Source organism: Sphaerodactylus townsendi, linkage group LG01 (genome assembly GCF_021028975.2).
Source record: "Sphaerodactylus townsendi isolate TG3544 linkage group LG01, MPM_Stown_v2.3, whole genome shotgun sequence".
Taxonomy (NCBI): Eukaryota; Metazoa; Chordata; class Lepidosauria; order Squamata; family Sphaerodactylidae; genus Sphaerodactylus; species Sphaerodactylus townsendi.
The window spans coordinates 148,847,582-148,861,385 of NC_059425.1; positions in this window are offsets into that span (position 1 = coordinate 148,847,582).

The following is a 13,804-nucleotide window of genomic DNA, read 5'->3' on the forward strand; positions in this document are numbered from 1 at the left end:
CCTTTGTAAGAAGAATTGAAAGACCTATTTATTTTGGAGTGCCTTAAACTCTATTGAGAGTACTTCAGAATAATCAATTGAGTTTATTATTATTGTTCTGTTTGCATTGTGTTCTGCTTTGTACATGTTTGTTCTGACTCCAGCTGCAACAACAAGAAGATTCTTCCTTGACAGCCTGGTTATCCAGCACAAGAATTGGACTCATGTAAACTGATTGATCCAGCACAATTCCTCACTCAATACAACCTTTAAATGGGCTGAGAGGGAAGCAGCCGCACCTGCTCTGGAGGCAGCACCTGGGGCTAAAATGGCAAGGCTTAACTAGGGCCAGAATCCTGCAAAGGATTATATCCACTCAAATCATTATCTGACCCAAGCGTTGAAGCATGGGCTGCAAGCCTAGAAATGAATCTCTGCTGAAGTGCTTCTTTATGGGCTTTCTATCTCCGGTGCTCTAGCCAGTTGGTGGCAGAATCTGAAGGACGGGTGGTCTGGACCTGACCTGGCTGCAGGATAGTTGTCACTGCTTCTTGTTGAAGTCTGGGACTCTTGTTGGTAAGTTCTTAACTGCCGGGTTTGGCCTATGGCTTCATGAGCTAAAGGTTCCAGGACTTCTAGTGGCAATGTCTTGACTACAAGCTTTTGCCTCATGGCCTCAGGAGCCATGAGCAGTGGGTCTGAAGGAGTCCCTGGGGTGCTGAAAATTCCTTGAATATCCACTCTTCACTTCAGGGAAGGATGATTTGATGATAGGCCATTACTTTAGAATCGTGTACCTAAAAAGCTGCAGAGAGTAAGGCATTTTCTCATAGGGCATGTCCTATTTCCTGTTTCTTGTCTTATTTCCAAGGGTGTTTGATGTGGGAGACTGAGAAGGGGTCATTTCTTTAGTAGATGTGAAAGGCTGATGTGGAAGACTGAAAGGCATCGGATGCTACTTATTATATATGCTACATACACCGACACACACACTGTAGTATTTTTAAATACTACATTTTAATACTCAATTTAAAAAGGAGTTGCCTTTTTAAATGGCCTTCAGGCTGTGGAGAAAAGATAGAAATGTTTGACAACTAACTAAATAAAAATACTTACATTCTCAAGAGTGGTGGGGGGGGGGGGGTTGCCACAATATTGCTGCCCTAGAATGGCTGTATTTGAAGGTTAAAAGGTAAGACAGCCAAACTGACTTTATCGGGGTAAATATTCACATGCACATTTTCAAGGACAGTGTGCATACTGTCAGTCACACAAATAACACATCTGGCTGCACCATCTCAAAGAAGGGACATAAGTAGACCACTTTAGTGTTCTGACTGTGATCCTGGGAGAGATATGCTGCCTTCTTTGGTGACCAAGAAGATTTAATTATTTGACGGGGCAGGTGCAAAAGCACTTCAGCTGCTGCACAGAAGTTCCCAATGTAGCTTATTTCTCCAGGATCATGGTGTGATCATGTAGTGCCAAGCAGTTACTGCGCAAGCAAAAAGCTGGTTGGGATAGTGTTTGAACACCAGCACTGAACCGATCCAATGGAAAGGCTTCACTTGGATGTAGGCAAAGGGTGTAGTCACTGTCAGAGTCAACTGATGCCCATGTTTGCTTTGACATTCTGAACATCCCTGTGTACTTCTGATTCCTGATCTACTTTATGCATATAACCGTTTGCACAGTTAGTCATGCTAAAGCCAATTGAATTCTATAGTCTTGGGCACATGTATGGGATCAGGCTGTTCATAGGCTATGTTTGCCAATTTCTAGGTGGTAGCTGGAGATCTTGTGCTTTTGCAGCTGATCTGCAGGCGACAAAGATCAATTCACCTGGAGAAAATGGCCACTTTGGAAGGTGGAATCCATTACATTGTACCCCACTGAAATCTCCCCTCCCCAAAACCCACTGTCTTCAGGCTCCAGTCTCAAAATCTCCAGGTATTTGCCAAACCGGGCCTGGCAATCTTATTCATAGCCCAGCAATTATGCCTTATGCCCCAGCAGCCGTTTTGCCACAAGCACCTGTATTCTTTTCAACTCCAGCTTTTCTGTTCTCCCCTTTCTATTCCATACATTTTGGTCCAGCATGTTGCAGTTTGTCTTCCCGTTGTCTTTAGAGGCTGAAGACTTTCAGTCCATTGTGCCTTTTATCTGTTTTGTTATTCAAAGCTAATAGCTCCCTAAGGGACTGCTCTTGCCCAGATTTTGCTTCAGAAACAGAACAAAGATGCTGTCTGCCAAGTCAGTCACTTTTTAAATTACTGTGCTGCCATGTTTAAATAAATCTGTTTTCTTCCTCCCCACCTAATCATTTTGGACCTGTTTGTGGGGGGCGGGGGGAAGGGGGGGCTGCTTGGTTTGCCATCTTAATGCATGTATGTAATTTTACTCTACCCCTTTTGATTTCTGTACACACAAGAGGAGGATCCACAAGGACTTGCAGGAGCCACCTAATTTTCCCTTCATCCACCATTCCCACTTTCCCTTCCATAAAAGTCCTCACATTTTCCTGATTCTTTCCCTCCTTCCCACCCACCAGTCAACCTACCTTTATCTGCCCCATCCCTGCTTTATGCTTTTCCTCTTTCCTTCCCCCTAACAGCTACTCCCCAGAAAAACTATAGTTCAGTTGTGCAGTGGGAAACCAGCAAGCATGCTTGGGGAGGGGTGCTTGTTTTCCCTGCATCCCCTTCCCCATACTATTTCCTCTTTCCTTCATCCTGGCAGACTTATCTATGTATTTGGCCATGCTGAGGATGAGATGTCCAGTGGCTTGATTTTTAATGGCTTGTTTGCAGAGATATTCTAAATAAATAGCATATATAGTTATATGAGCTGTTAAGGGTTAAGTTGTATAGAAATGGTAACTCAATAGAATATACTTGTTACAACTGATATTTCCTGAAGTGTTAATAGTCTGGATCCCACCATGTGGTTTCTTAGTAATGAGGAAGTGTTGTTCAACAGCTCAAAGATTTCTTTGGTAGTCCTACTGGTTTGAATAAGGTTTATTCTGTGGAAATGAGTAGGTACAAAATGGGAGAAACAGCTCTCTCCTGGGACTGTTTCAATTTGACAAAAAAATGGTGCAGAAGGGAAATATGTGGTCCTGAACAGAACCAGATCCTTGTGGGCTTTTAGAATGCTGTTTCCTGCATGGACAGAACCTCAACTTAATAAAACATAAGGTATAATTTTGTCTGTCCCAAGTCATGAAGTTCTGTGGGTGATTTGGGGCTAGCCACTGTCTCTCAGCTAACTAACCTGATAAATTAACTGGACATATAGTGCTAAGTACTGAATTAATTTCTGAGTAATTACTGCTAGCAGAGGAATGATAAAATCTGCATAATTTATAACTAAGGAGTAGTGTTAAAATGTCAGGATCATTTTCCCATATCTTCTGCCTTTCTTTCCCCTCCCTTGCTGATTCATTACTGTCTAAAATTTAGAATGTATTTAATGTGGCATTTGCAATATGGAGACTGATAAACGAATAACAACTACAATATAAATGATGGTAGAATACTCTTTAGAGTTTAGCCATGGAAGAATGAACATCTGTCTCCAGCTGTGCAGCTCTGATAGGGATAAACCCAGGTTGGACAGAAATGGTAATTATTTTTGTTGTTGATTGGAAGATCAAAGGTTAGTCTCAGGAAGTACGAAGAAGAGGATTGGTATCTAATGAAAAGATTTATACAGTACATAATTTAACGTATGGCTTGCACATTAACCGAGTGCTAATGCACATAGCTGACAGCAGAAATGTAAACACCTTGGGAAAAGATTAATTATAATTGGTGAAAAGCAAGTTAATCTGCTAGTCTTGACTCTCCCAAGAATCTCCAGCAGCTGCTGCATTCCAGTATCATACTTCTGGAAAAGACTCAGGATTTCTGCCTGGCTTTACCCAGGAAAACATTTTTTCTTTAAAATTAGAACTTTATTTGTCAAATGCAGCAATCAGGGACCGGCGCAACATAGTGCCAAGCTTTTTTCTTCATCTTCATTTAAAAAAGGTTGAATGCAAAGTGCTGGTAATGTGCACATATTTATAAATTACTTTTCATAATTGAGTGTACTATGACCTCATGGTCAGTAGATGAGAGGTAATGTTTACTTCTCCTTAGTTTCCTGATACCAGGCCAGGATTCCATGAAACACATTTCTTATATTTTTAGGTCCTTTAGCTGGACTCATACAGAGCATCAAAGGTTCTTCAGTGTACAATTTTATGTTTGGGTGAGCAATACAAAAATAACTGTAGCATCAGTAATTATTAAATCTACAAAATACCTCTTTTAATGATAGCTTTAAAAACAATAAATTCCTCAAGCTGGATCCATTTTTTATTAGTGAGTTCATAGAAGTGGATCTTTTCCACATTCTCTTTTCCCCAGTAGCTTCTGTATTTTCCCCAAAGTTGTTGCAGAGTGTTGAGGAACCCTCCCCAACAAAATACCATGTTGCTAGAAAACCATGTAGCTAATGAATCAGATGTGAAAACCCTCTTGCATGAATGTAGCAAGCTCCATTCATGCAACTCCCCTTCTTCCTGTGTCCCACTATAGGACATGACACATTTTGTTCTGGTACTCTGCCCTTCCACAGAAATTTTTTAGGGTTGCTGGGCAGATCTACACCCGCGAATTCTTCATGTTTGTGGTAGTTACCTTATGATGAGAAGCAGGAGTATAACATGATGAAAAGCAAGGACATTATAGCTCAAACCAAATGTGTGGTGGTGGTGGTAGAATGGGCCGTGGGATAACAGAGTTCCCTGAAGCACACCACAATGCAGGCACCTCTGGGAGGCTTGATCCCCATGCCACATTGCTAACTCCGATCCTGGAGGAACGAGACAATCCACTGGAGGACAGTGTCTTGCACCCTGGAAATGGCCAGGTGGTGGGTCAAAAAGTCATGATCAACCGCATCACACTCTGCAGTAAGGTCTAATAATACCAGCAGCACCAATCCACCTTGGTCAAGTTGTATCTGTGATGGCAGCGAGGATGGTGTCCGTCCTATGCCCAGCATGGAAGCCAGACTGGAAGGGATCGAGTGCAGATGTGTCTTCCAGAAAGCCCTGAAGGAAGGTCATGGTGGAGCGACATGACTTTAGCCACAAAAAAGCTCATAAAAGCTCATAAAAGCTATGGGCCAATTCAGTATTTTTAGATCCTCTCTTTGCAAGACCTGAGCAAGGCTATTAACAATAGGGCATTTTGGAGGACATTGATCCATTACGTTGCCATGAACTGGTAGTGACTTGATGTCACATATCATAAAGCTACTCTACAGTGTTACAGCAAAGGTGATCAATATAATTACATAAAACCAACAGTCTGAGTTTTACACAATTATCCTATTGACATCTGCTTTTCTTGGTGGATGAGCTGGTCCAGGAGGTGCCAAGATCCAGTGATTTCCTTGTGATTGCAAAATATCTCTTCTATATGTTGAGCTCTTGCATATTTAGTTCAAGGCCTAATGCTCTTCTGTAAAGAATGCATACATAAGCATTAAAGCAAACAGAAGAGAGATGTAAGAGATAAATGTGTGCATCTAACTGGCACTAAATCATTGAAATTCAGCAGATAAAAATAATTAAAGCTATCATGACACTAATAATTTGTGTCTGAACTTCTGCATGGGATGTTAAGTAATGTACACACACTGCTGACTGTAGAATTGTATTCATCTAGCAACAAAGTTTATTTTTTCTATTCTCCTAAACTATGTGAAAACTTCAAGTCTGGACATATTTTCCCAATGCAGCTGTCAGAAGTCTGTTAATGAAGGCTATCATTATTCAGGAATGTTTATGGTCATTGGCCTTTAAACTGGGTTCATCAAAGGGCAGTGCATGGAGGTTTGGGGGGAGAAATTTACAATGAAAACATTCTTATATTTTGTTGATTTGTTTTAAACTTTGACTGGGTGTACTAGTAATCTGTTGCTTAATTTCTAGTGGAAGACCACGGTGGCCATCTACCTGATTAAACAGTCCTAAATTTCATGATTTTTGTGCTGTGAACAATTACTTTTCATTCAATTTATTTCAATAAAACTAAGAATTACCCAAGGGAGTAATCCTAAGTAGCCAGGTCTACTCAGTAGTAAGTTCCATTTTATTTAGTGGTGATTAATTCCCAGGGAAATGTTCTTAGGGTGGGACTGTAAATTTCTTTGGATTGTGCTCATGTAAATAAACATAGTAGTTGCTAGATGTTGTATCTCATAAAACCAGTACTTGGGGTTATCCAACTAAACTGACTGCTGGTAGGTACAGCAAAGAGTTATAACCACACTACCAGGCTAATGCTGCATCATCATCATTGTCATCATCGTCGTTGTCATCATCATCATAAAAAATAATAATGTCCATTTATTTAGATATTTAAAAATGTTTAGACAATTCAAAAGGATATGTGTACAAAGTGGCAGCGGTAATTTCTAAAGGGCAGCTTCAGAGTCCATATACCTAAACAACAGATATTATGGCTAAGGCTCAGTGGTAGAAAATCAGCTTTGTGTGCCATAGTTTCAAGGTTCAAGCAGAGGCGTAGCTACCATGGGGACATCCGGGGACAAGTGCCCCGGGCGCCCCCTAATGGTGGTACAAAAAAAAAATTGCAGGTTAGTTTGTGGCTTTTCTGTTTTCAGGGTTTTCCATTTTTTTTGGCCTGCAGGAAACAGTTTTGACCTTGGCACGAATTTCAGGCTATTGTCGGGTGACACTCCTGACAATACCAACCAGGCTTGGTGAAGTTTGGTTCAGGGGTCAAGTTATGGACCCCAAAGGGGAACGAACCCCTATCCTCCATTGTTTCCAATGGGAACTTCAATAGTAGATGGGGCTATCTCATTTTGGTCCCATAACTTTGGACCTCTGGAATCAAACTTCACTAAACCTGGAGTGTTATCATAAGGATAATCTCCTGCTGACTCCTACCAGGTTTGGTGAAGGTTGGTTCAGGGGGGTCCAAAGTTATGGACCCCCCCAAATGATGATCCCATCCTCCATTGTTTCCAATGGAACTAATAGTAAATGGGGCTACCATTTTGAGGGGTTCATAACTTTGGACCCCTTAATCCAAGCTTCACTAAACCTAGGTGGTATCCCTTAAGAATAGTCTCCTGCTGATACCACCCAGGTTTGGTGAAGGTTGGTTCAGGGGAGTCCCAAAGTTATGGACCCCAAAGGGGTGCCCATCCCCATTGTTTCCAATGGGAGCTAATGGTAGATAGAATACCCTTTTGAGGGTCCAACAACTGAGCCTCCCTGAACCAAGCTTCCTGGAAGCCTGAGTAGTTCTCCTAGACCTAAAATTTTTGGTACTGTTGGCAACATTGATCCCCTGACAGGCACCCTCAAATTTTTCCCCAGGTTCTCTCTTTAAATCCTCTTTTGGAATGGATTTAAAGGGAGAATCTGGAGCTCATTAAAGACGTTAATTATTGTTGAAGCTTTCAAACCAGATTCAACTGGTAGTTATTGAGTTTACAGGCTGTGTTGCCGTGGTCTGGTAGATCTTGTTCCTAACGTTTTGCCTGCATCTGTGACTGGCATCTTCAGAGGTGTATCACAGAGAGAAGTCTGTTATAAAGAGAAGGCTGGACACGGTGTATAATGGAGCTTCTCTGTGATACCTAAGCTTCAACCTCAGACCCGAATTAACTGATAGGAACAAGATATCTCAGGCTCCATATTCCATAACAAAACACACAATAACCAACATTAATGATGTATTGTCGAAGGCTCACGGCGAATCACTTGGGTGTATGTGGTTTTCCGGGCTGTATGTGGCGTGTTCTAGCAACATTCTCTCCTGACGTTTAGCCTGCATCTGTGGCTGGCATCTTCAGAGATCTGAAGATGCCAGCCTGGAAATAATCCTGAAGATGCCAGCCACAGATGCAGAAGCGTCAGGAAGAATCTGCCATTCTGCTTTCAGGCTCCCTACAACCTGAAATAGCTCGATGCTGTTTGGGTGGGGAATCTACCTGAAACAGCATCACCTTGTTTAAACTAGGGGGGGCAGAGTATCCTTAAAAGATTGGATTTAAAGGAGAATCACAAGGCTCTGTAGTTTTAAACAACATTAAAAGTGATGCTGTTTCAAGGTGGATTCCTTCAAAAAATAGCATCACTTTCAATCATTATTTAAACTAAAGGAAGCAGGTAATGTTCAGATTTGTGTGTTGGGGCATGTTCTATAATGCGATGGTGACTTTGAGATGACCTGGTGCAAAAAATGTTGTGGTGGGGAGGGCTGGTATAAAACTCAGATTTTGCCCCGGGCTCCATTTACCATAGCTACACCCCTGGGTTCAAGCCTCTATAGCTCTAGTTAGAAAGATCAGATAGTAGGTGATGTAAAATATCTCTGCCTGAGGGCTGCTTCCAGTCCAAGATGACAATATTGGCCTGGATAGATCAATAGAAAGCAGCCTCATGTGTTCTAGAAAAGCAACAGGGAAAGGCTGCTGCCTTCATGGCTTGCTTGTTAGAAACAAATAATAGACTGGAAAAACTGTATATTCCTCATAAAGGTCTCTGAATCTAACTAGAGAAACTTTGGGTCTGATCCAGCCAAGGCTTCTTAGGAGAAATGCTTTACAGATTATGTAAAAGGCAAGGACTAGCCACAGGGAAAGAGACACTGTCCTGGTGATGATGAGCTTTTGACCATACTAGTTATACAATAGGTGACTGAAGAGTAATAAATCTTATTTTAGATGATTACTTAGATTGCTTCTAATGAAAAAAAGACTTCGCATTTTTCTCCCTCTCTCTTACGCACATATAATCAATAGTACAAACACAAAGACTCTATTCCAAAGATCCTTATGCGGAGGACTCCACATACTTCAAAAATCTTTTTAAATGGTCCCCCAGCACTTGTACACTTATGTGGCTTTCATATCCACAAGGGCAAGTTATTCATGAACACAGATTCCTTTGCTGGACCAGGATGAAACACTGCTGAGTAAGTCAGATCTGATTGGTATTTCTTACACAATTGCCATATGGGGATGTCATTCTGTATTTCTTCCTTTTACGGGAAATCAATTACTACTATACCTGAACCTGAGCGGGTCATGCTGCAAGAGCAGCAGAAGTGAGAAGTGGGTAGCAAATCATGTTTAAAGTGATGTAACAGTAAAAGAAACACTGAAAATCTCATGTGCATCTGTCCGCCTGTCTGCACACATTTATACTTGCCACTATTATTTTCTGCTGGGTTCTGTAAACACCATAAAAAGTAATGGCAACCTTATATGTGTGCCTCCTCAGCGCACATATGATTGTGACAAATTTTGAATGTTTCCAAACCATAAAGTACCAGTATAGATAAACCACATTGTAAGTTTAAATAAGTTCCTTTGGGGAGCTCTACATATTCTTGGGAGAACTGATATGAGTCTTAAGTTTCTTGTTTCAATGTGTGACATGTTTGTGTGGCATTCATCTTAGCTTTAAACTAGTTTGATTCAGCTATTAAATATTTTGTAGCCCTTTACCTTTTCCTGTCTCAATTGAAGTAATGTAACACTTTCTTTTTTCTAGTTACCCTTTCGAGTTTATTTATTTGTTCATTTGTTCGTTCATTCATTCATTCATTCATTCATTCATTCATTCATTCATTCATTCATTCATTCATTCATTCATTCAGTTTATATACTGCCCTCCCCCGGAGGGCTCAGGGCGGTTCACAACAGAAATACAAACAACAGAAATACAAACAATAAACCATTGTTCATGCTTTCCCTTCACTGACTTTACTATATTCTACATTTGGAGGGAAATTATACATCTTTTTGGTCACAGAATGATCCCTTAATGAAAAATGAAAGTTGCTGCGCTGAAATGAAACAAAACACAAGGATGGGGTTGGCAGAACTGGAATATGTGAGTTTGCATGTGTAGCTAGAACAGCTTCTAAAGAAGCTGTTTTTCAAGGCCCAGAATATATCTCTCTTCTCTGCACTTTCCTGTGTTTTTTTTCTTTTCTCCTTGTCTTCCGACTTGAGGAAACAAGACCATAAGCAGCTACCCAAAGATCTCCTCCACTGAATATATGGGTGGTGCAGTCATATTTAATAGTGGGGAATCCAGATGTTCCTCCAGCCACCAGATGGCAGTGCCAGCCTTCTGAGTGGATGCACAGTCTTTTTCATAAGTTGCAGGAACAGAAGACCCACTCTAGAAGGCCAGTCTGTATATGGAAGCCATGTAACTGAGATGCCATTTATTAGGAAGCCAAATTGGTGTAGTTATTCTTTTGATGCTCTGTGATTGTTCTTGTAATTATAAGTTACCTAAAAACCAACAAAATATTATTTAAATGGACCACAAATTAAACAGTTCAAACTAGAATGTGGTGAACTTTCGCCTTCCGGTGAACTTTCCTTTCTCTCCTCCATACTAAAACACCTTTATTCTGCTAGAAAAACCTGAATGGTACCAAAAAACAAAACAAAAGCACTCTTTGCTGAACCAACAAGCATATGGTTTATTTGTTCTTGTAAAATGCAGTGCCTAAAATGAATTTTAAACTATTCAGATTTGAATTGTTTTTATCTTGTATGTAGTTAAGCTCTTAGCAAGTCATTTCAAACTACAATAGATAATATTTTTTGTCTCCTGGAGTGGACATTTACACCATTCAACCTCTGCTTTGGGCAATAATATATTGGGCAGCCCCATTCAACTGGAGGCAACAGGCCTTGGCATTGCTCCACCATTCCCATAGAGGCTTCCTAGTGGTGTAAGGAGGCTTGCAAAGTCAAAAAGCCTCCCCACAGCTGAGGAGCCTCTATGGGCCTCAATAGACTTCCACCACCTTTTTGATGGTTTAAGTCTGAAGGGCGGGCAGCCAGTTTAACACCAGCAAAGGGCAGGAGAGAGCTGATTAATGCTGGCTCCTCCTCTGGCCATGCCCCTGGCCCAGCCCTTTCATTCCTACACCAGCAAGGGTCTTAGGAGGCTAGTGCCATGTCCAGTGCTACATCCCAGCACTGGGGGAGGGGCTGGTGGTGGTGATTGCACAACAGCAGAATTGTACCTCAGCCCGGGCAAATGCCCCTAGGATGGCAAATCTGCCAATGCAGCAGCACACTGCTCCCACCAGTGGATTACCCCCCCCCCAGATTAATTAATTAAATACTATGTAAAAGAGAGGGCCCCCCCCCTGGGATAAATAGCAATCCATTCTGTGGTGTTGCTTATAAATAGAGTAATTGTATATTAAAAAGATATACATACATATGACATTTAAACAAAGAACCTTAATAATCTCAACCAATTTGAGTTCATTGTCATGCTCCTGGAATGACTGAGGCTTTGGACTAGCCTCCTGTGCTTCTTTGCTGTGTCGTCCTTATTTATTTTTGAAATGATAAACCGGTACATCATACAGGGTTACTGACGTGAATGATACATTCACCTGTAGAAAAGATTAAAACTGTGAAACCCACGGTAAAAACTGCAAAAATTATCATTGTCTCTGTTTTTTGAGAAAACTTTTGGAAAAAAACCCCTGAAAGATGGCAAATGAACTATGTTTAGATAATCCTTATGTGAAAGAAAAGAAGCAGTGAATAAGCTTCAAAGTATGTTTACCAGAGAAAGATCAGTCTGTTACTTATGGTTCCCATTTGGCCAAGAGAAAATCATTCTGCCCCTTTAAAAGAGGTTTAAGGTGTGGAAATGGGCAGATGAAGTTTCTCCAGACCACAGAGGTCAATGGCTTCATTGGTATTTGCTGCTGATCAAAATGACATTGCAGGGACAGCTGGAAGGCCCTAAATAAAAGCTAGCAACCCTAAAGTCACCTTCTTCCAGCTCATATAGAAAGGTTATGTAATTCTAAGCACAGTGTGGCTTGTCTCAGCATTGTTTTCAAAGACATTGGAATTGAGCTGTGTAGCGAAACAGTTTACAACCTAGAGACATTCCTTCATACTTAACAATGTTACTTGTACTTTAAATACTTGCCCTAAGATCACATTACTTCAGTTTATTCTAGAACAACTCTTTGTGACTGCTGTACAAAATGTTTTAATTGATCTTCTCATTAACATTGCTTTAAGCCATATCTTATTCTGATTGTTTTTATCTGGGGATCCAGAAATATTACACCGTGTGAGAAGCACAGAATGGGGAGTACACTGTGAGCCTAAAAAACATGCAGTTAGACTAGAATCAAAATGCAAATTAGTTGTGAGAGCAACACCCAAAGAAAGAAAGAAAAGCCTGCACATCTTCGTGTACACTGGTCTTGCTCCAAATCTCCATGTGAGTATACTTAAATTCCTTATGTGTGATTTATGTTTGGCATCGAGCATGTGAAAGGAACACACATGTGGTTACACATTGGCTTCTGTGCAAATAGCAGTGTCAATACATAGGAGGGAGACCCATTGGGCATAACTTCAATTGTCTCCCAAATGTTCATTTTGAACAAGATCACTCTATTGTGTCAAACTTGTCTTTTCTTCTGAGTGCCCACTTACAAAAGCCTTAACTTGTTGAGGTCTACACATGAAGCTCCTGTTAAAGGCACAAGAGCATAGCACTTAGGTCCCCTATGTCAGTTGGCAATCATATGTAATCATCCCAGTAGGTCTATCTTAACATTTGAAATGCCAGAAACAATCACTGCATCAGAAAAAATATCACTGAACAATTATTGGCAGGCCTTGTCATTCTTCAGCAGTATGTTACTGTTTGAAGTAGCTACAAATGTCTCCTTTTTAATGTTTCCTACAATGGGGATGCTGACAGCCTCTGAAAGAGGGTATTGCTAGTAAACCAACTCTAATTCACAGGTATTAATTAGCTGAAATGGAAAATGAAGGAAAATTAGTTCAAGTTCAGTGATTGCTTGTTACAATTTGTAAAAGAGCTCTCTACCATGGAGATATGTGAAACAATGCCTTGCCAAAAGTTGTGTGGAAAACAAAGGTTCTCAGTAGGCTAATTTTACTCATATAACAAAGCTCAGTTTCAGGTTATTCTTGTTAACTACCCACCCACTTTCTTTTCCTTCATCACCACAGATTTACAGATAGGAGTCACAATTACAGGCCTTTGTTTCCCCCTTGATCTCTTGATGCTCTTGAAATGATGTGTTTTCCTTCATTGTGTACAGCAAAAGGTTGTGGAACCTTAACTTTAAAGTAAGCCTTTGTGATTCTCTTTTTATTTTCTTGTCAGTTTAATTTAACAAAGGCTTCAATTGAACTCTTTCCTCCAATCCCAGCAAAATAAGAAGCTGAACAAGGACAATAAAGGTGGTTTTCTTAGCTATTATGGCTTTTCTTTCCCTTGTTTAAAACACACACACAAACTGGTATTGATGTCACAGTTTAAGAGGGTGATAATTGATTTAGAGTTCATATTATATATAGCCCTTTAGAATCCTCGGAGTTCAAATGAAAAGCTGAACTACATGTTCTTGGGCATTTTTTAAAAACTTCTGGCAACTTTCCATGAATTAGTACCTCATAAGTTTGCATTTTGGTTTCATATTTGCATGAGCATGTTCTTCACCTGGACTTGTAAGTACAGCCATAATCCACTGTTGTCCTTATGGGCTGACGTCTTTTCTTCAGGGTTCAACATGGTTTACAAATCACAATGTAAAACATTCTGAAGAAAGTAATATTCCAAATAAACTTCCCTCCATCTCAAGACATTTGCAGTATTTTACCCCATGAACTGCCCTGGTAAATAAAATGATGTCACAGCCCCTCCTTAACTAGGGCTGCCAACTTCCAGGTGGGGCCTGGAGCTGTC